This window comes from Schistocerca piceifrons, chromosome 5 (assembly GCF_021461385.2).
Source record: "Schistocerca piceifrons isolate TAMUIC-IGC-003096 chromosome 5, iqSchPice1.1, whole genome shotgun sequence".
Classification (NCBI taxonomy): Eukaryota; Metazoa; Arthropoda; class Insecta; order Orthoptera; family Acrididae; genus Schistocerca; species Schistocerca piceifrons.
The window spans coordinates 471,059,798-471,066,343 of record NC_060142.1 but is presented as its reverse complement, the minus strand read 5'-3'; positions in this window follow the sequence as shown (position 1 = coordinate 471,066,343).

Genomic DNA, 6,546 nt, shown 5'->3' with positions numbered 1-6,546 from the left:
CTCTCTGGTGGCTGAAGCCAGACTGAAAGCAGTAGCACATGATAGGAGAGGCAACCGGGTGGTGGAGGTAAGGAGGAGAGTGTGGCAGAGAGGGGGGGGATAGCAGGGTAGGGATAGGGATGAAAGGTGCTTCTTGTGGGAGCACACAGAGAGAAGTGGAGTGATGGTAGGGCAGCCGGGTGCAGTCTGAAAGTTAGACGGAGTGTGGGGCAGAGTTGGGTTGCAGAAAAGGGAAGAAGTAAAAAAGACTGAAGGTGCATTAGTGAAATGGAGGGCTATGTAGTACTGGAATGGGAGCAGAGAAGGGGCTAGATGGGTAAGGACTATGACTAATGAAGTCCAAGGCCAGGAGGGTTATGGGAATGTAGGATATATTGCAGGGAGCATTCCCACCTGTGCAGTTCAGAAAAACTGATTTTGGTGGGAAGGATCCAGGTGGCACAGGCTCTGAAGCTGTCATTGAAATGAAGAATTTTGTGTTGGGCAGTATGCTTAGTAACGAGGTGGTCAACTGTTTCCTCGGCCACTGTTTGTTGGTGGCCATTCATGTGAACGGACTTGTTGATTGTCATGCTCACCTAGAATGCAGCAGAGTGGTTATGGCTGGTTTCACAGACAGCCCTGCCTTTGATGGGATAGCTGACATTTGTGCCTGGATTGGAGTGGGTGGTGATAAGAGGATGTATGGGACAGATCTTGCATCTAGATCTACTACAGGGATATGAGCCATGAGTCAAGGGATTGGGAGTAGGAGTTATGTAGGAATGGACGAGGACATTACGTAGGTTCGGTAGGCAGCAGAATAACATGGTGGGATGCATGGGGAGGATAGTGGGTAGGACATTTCCCATTTCACGGCAAGATGAGAGGTAGTCAAAACCCTGGTTGGGAATCTAATTCAGTTGCTCCAGTGGCTGGACAGTGTGAATTTGAAAGGTGGTGAGTGTCTGGAAAGATAAAGCATGGGAGATCCAGTTTTGTGCAAGGTTGGGAGGGTAATTACGGTCTTTAGGGCCTCAGCAAGACCCTCAGTATATTTAAAGAGGGACTGCTTGTTACAACAGATGTGACGGTCATGGGTGGCTGGACTATATGGAATGGACTTCCTTGTATGGAAGCGGTGACAGCTGTCAAAGTGGTGGTTGGTAGATTTGATATGGACAGAGGGAATGATGAAGTCATCTTTGAAGTGGAGTTAAACATCAAGGAAGGTGGCTTGTTGGGTTGAGTAGGACCAAGTGAAGTGAATGGGGGAGACGGTGTTGAGGTTCTGGAGGAATGTGGACAGGGTGTCCTCAGCCTTGATCCAGATCACAAACATGTCATCAGTGAATCTAAACCAAGTGAGAGATTTTGGATGTGTAGGAAGGATTTCTCTACATAGCCTTGGTTGGCCCATAGCTGTACCCCAAATTTATTTGTAGATAATGCCTTCAAAGGAGAAGTAGCTGTGTGTGAGGATATAGTTGGTGATGACGACAAGGAAGGGGGTTGTTGGTTTGGAATCTGTTGGGATGGGTGGTGTTCAATAGTGATAAGGCCATAGACATTAGGGACATTATCGTAAAGGAAGGTGACATCAATAGTGACTAGCAGGGCACCACGTGGTAAAGGAACAGGAAGTGCGGAGAGTCAGAGGAGGAAATGGTTGGTATCTGTAATATAGGAGTGTAGGTTTCAGGTAATAGGCTGATAGTGTTTGTCTACGATAGCAGATATTCTCTCAGTGGGGGCACAGTAACCATCCACAATGGGGCAACCTAGGTGGTTGGGTTTATGGAGTTCAGGAAGCATGTAAAAGATAGGAATGCAGGGAGTGGTAGGTGTGGGGAGAGAGTGGACTCCAGGGAGATGTTCTGGGATGGGCCTAAGGATTTGAGGAGACTGGAGATCCTGCTGGATTTCTGGGATGGGGTCACTGGCTGGGTTTGTAGGTGGCTGAATCTGACAGCTGGTGGAGTCCTTCTGCCAGTTAAGCTTCGCGTTTTTAAACAACAGTGGTGGAGCCTTTGTCAGCAGGAAGGATTGTAAGATTGGGATCAGTTTTCAGGTGGTCACCATTGCCAACTTTATCCTCACACAGTTGTTTCTCCTTTCAAGGTGTTACCTGCAAAATACTAACACAAATTCTTTACAGACGAATGGAAAAACTGGAAGAAGCCGACCTTGGGGAAGGCACTTTGGATTCCGTAGAAATGTTGAAACACATGAGGCAATACTGACCCTATGACTTATCTTAGAAAATAGATTAAGGAAAGGCAAGCCTACGTTTCTAGCATTTGTAGATTTAGAGAAGCTTTTCACAGTGTTGATTGGAATACTCTCTTTCATATTCTGAAGGTGGCAGGGGTAAAATACAGGGAGTGAAAGGCTGTTTACAATATGTACAGAAACCAGATGGCAGTTATAAGAGTCAAGGGGCATGAAAGGGAAGCAGTGCTCGGGAAGGGAGTGAGACAGGGTTGTAGCCTATCCCCGATGTTATTCAATCTGTATATTGAGCAAGCAGTAAAGGAAACAAAAGAAAAATTCGGAGTAGGAATTAAAATCGATGGAGAAGAAATAAAAACTTTGAGGTTTGCCAATGACATTGTAATTCTTTCAGAGACAGCAAAGGACCTGGAAGAGCAGTTGAACGGAGTGGACAGTCTCTTGAAAGGAGGATATAAGATGAACATGAACAAAAGCAAAACAAGGATAATGGAATGTAGTAGAATTAAATCAGGTGATGCTGCGGGAATTAGATTAGGAAATGAGATGCGTAAAGTAGTAGATGAGTTTTGCTATTTGGGGAGCAAAATAACTCATGATGGTTGAAGTAGAGAGGATATATAATATGTAGACTGGAAATGGCAAGGAAATCGTTTCTGAAGAAGAGAAATTTATTAACATCAAGTATAGATTTAAGTGTCAGGAAGTCTTTTCTGAAAGTATTTGTATGGAGTGTAGCCATATATGGAAGTGAAACGTGAACGATAAATAGTGTAGACAAGAAGAGAACAGAAGCTTTTGAAATGTGGTGCTACAGAAGAATACTGAAGATTAGATGGGTAGATCACATAACTAATGAGTAGGTATTAAACAGAATTGGGGAGAAGAGAAATTTGTGGCACAACTTGACTAGAAGAAGGGATCGGTTGGTAGGGCATATTCTGAGGCATCAAGGGATCACCAATTTAGTAATGGTGGGCAGCATGGAGGGTAAAAATCATAGAGGGAGACCAAGAGATGAATACACTAAACAGATTCAGAAGGATGTACGTTGCAGTAGGTACTGGGAGATGAAGAAGCTTGCACAAGATAGAGTAGCATGGAGAGCTGCATCAAATCAGACTCTGGACTGAAGACCACAACAACAACAACCTACAAACAAATCTGAGGTATGGCTATGGGCACCAGATGGCACAATCCTATACCAACATATTCATGGGCCATCTAGAGGAATCCTTCCTAAATGCCCAGAATCCCAAACTCCTCATCTGGTTTAGATTCATTGATAACATCTTCGTGATCTGGTTTGAAGGTGAGGACATTCTGTCCAAATTCCTCCAGAACCTCAACACCTTCTCCCCCATTCACTTCACCTGGTCCTACTCAACACTACAAACCTTCTTCCTCAATGTTGACCTCTACCTCTAAGATGGCTTCATCAGTACCTCTGTCCATATCAAACCTAACAACTGAGAACTGCGACCCATTCTGTACCAAGAAGTCCCTTCCATACCGTCCAGCCACCCATGGGCATTGCATCTGTAGTGACAAACTGTCCTCCTCAAAAAATACCGAGGGTCTCACTGAGACCTTCACAGATTGCAGTTATCCTCCAAATCTCTTACAAAAACAGATCTCCTGTGCCTTATCTTTCCAGTCACTCACCATCTTCCAAATTCCCACTGTCCAGCCACAGAGGAGCATACCCCTCATGACTCAGTATCATCCAGCACTGGAGCAACTGAATTACATTCTCTGACAGGGTTTCGACTATCTCTTGTCATGCTCCGAAATGAGAAATGTCCTACCCACTACCCTCCCCACACCTCCCACAGTAGTATTCCACCACCCGATGAACCTACAAAATATCCTTGTCCATCCCTACACAACCCCTGCTCCCAATCCCTTGCCTCATGGCTCATATCCCTGTAGTAGACTTAGATGCAAGACCTGTTCCATACATCCTCCCATCACCACTACCCACTCCAGTCTGGTCACAAGCATCACCTATCCCATCAAAGACAGGGCTACCTGTGAAACCAGCCATGTGATTTACAAGCTAAGCTGCAACCACTGTGCTGCATTCTACATGGGCAAACAAGCTGTCTGTCTGCATGAATGGTGACAAACAAACTGTGGCCAAGAAAGAGTTGGACTACCCCATTGTTGAGCACACAGCCCAACACAACATTCTTAATTTCAATGACAGCTTCACAGTCTGTGTCATCTGGATCCTTTCCACCAACACCAGCTTTCCTGAATTGCACAGGTGGGAATGCTTCCTGCAATATATCCTACATTCCCATAACCCTCCTGGCCTCAAGCTTCATTAGTCATTGTCCTTACCCATCTAGTCCCTTCCCTTTCCAAATTCCAGCAATAATCAGCCCTCCATTCCATCAATGCATCCTCCGACTTTTTACTTTTCTCTTTTCCACAACGGTGCCCCCCCTCCCCCCCCCCCATACCCCACCATCTGTCTAACCTCCCGACTGCACCTGGCTGCCCTACCCTCTCTCCACTTTGTCCCTGTATGCTCCGACAAGCAGCATCTTCTGTCCCCTACCCATACCCGGTTACCCCTCCCTCCCTCTCCCAAGCCTGGCCTCCTTCTTACCCTCACCACCCGGTTGCCTCTATATGCGCTGCTGCTGTCAGTCTCGCTTCAGCCGTCAGAGACTGTGGTCATGTATGTGTGTGTCATGTTTGTGCATGCATGCATGTGGTGTGTGTGTGTGTGTGTGTGTGTGTGTGTGTGTGTGTGTGTGTGTGGCTAAAAGCTGACTTTTTGATAGTCTCTTTGTTTTGCCAACTTGTGACTCACCATCTCCACTATATGATGGGTGACAACTATCCTTTTCATAATATTGTTACATTCCATCCTGGATTTTCCATTGTTAAGTAGTCCATTTCCTTTTCTTAAAACTGATCCACCGGACCTCATAGGAAATGACATTACCCATAGGAATTAAAACAATGTGACTAAGTCAAGTGGCAAGCACCTAATTGTGTACTCAGGAATTGTTAGATATTTCTTCCTTCTTGTATACATTCTCTTACACATAAGCATTTTCAAAGCAAGCTGCTATTCACTACACCAAAGAGTTATTCTGACTTTGTTATTCTGAGCTACTTGGGAAGTTTTTAAGCAGCTTAAATTAAAGCTTTCAACAATGTTGACTGGAATACTCCCTTTCGAATTCTGAATGTGGCAGGGATAAAATACAAGGAGCGAAAGGCTTTTTACAATTTGTACAGAAACCAGATAGCAGTTATAAGAGTTGAGGGGCATGAAAGGGAAGCAGTGGTTGGGAAGGGAGTGAGACAGGGTTGTAGCCTATCCCTGATATTATTCAATCTGTATATTGAGCAAGCAGTAAAGGAAACAAAAGAAAAATTTGGAGTAGGAATTAAAATCCATGGAGAAGAAATAAAAACTTTGAGGTTCACCTATGACATTGTAATTCTGTCAGAGACAGCAAAGGACCTGGAAGAGCAGTTGAACGGAATGGATAGTGTCTTGAAAGGAGGATATAAGATGAACATCAACAGAAGCAAAATGAGGATAATGGAATGTAGTCAAATTCAATCGGGTTAGAAAATGAGATGCTTAAAGTAGTAAAGGAGTTTTGCTATTTGGGGAGTAAAATAACTGACGATGGTCAAAGTAGAGAAGATATAAAATGTAGACTAGCAATGGCAAGGAAAGTGTTTCTGAAGAAGAGAAATTTGTTAACATCGAGTATAGATTTAAGTGTCAGGAAGTCGTTTCTGAAATTATTTGTATGGAGTATAGCCATGTATGTAAGTGAAACATGAACGATAAACAGGTTAGACAAGAAGAGAATAGAAGCTTTCGAAATGTGGTGATACAGAAGAATGCTGAAGATTAGCTGGGTAGATCACATAACTAATGAGGAGGTATTGAACAGAATTGGAGTGATGAGAAATTTGTGTCACAACTTGACAAGAAGAAAGGATCAGTTGGTAGGGCATATTCTGAGGCATCAAGGGATCACCAATTTAGTATTGGAGGGCAGCGAGGAGGGTAAAAATCATAGAGGGAGACCAAGAGATGAATACACTAAACAGATTCAGAAGGCTGTACGTTGCAGTAGATACTAGGAGATGAAGAAGCTTGCACAAGATAGAGTAGCATGGAGAGCTGCATCAAACCAGTCTCTGGACTGAAGACCACAACAACAACAAATTAAAGGTGCTTTTTATACCACACACTAGTAGAGACACGTGTTTAGATGCATGCCTCTTTTTTTTTAACAAGTGCATATGAGTGATTACTTTCACACCTAGAGAGAAGCAAACACACTACTCCAG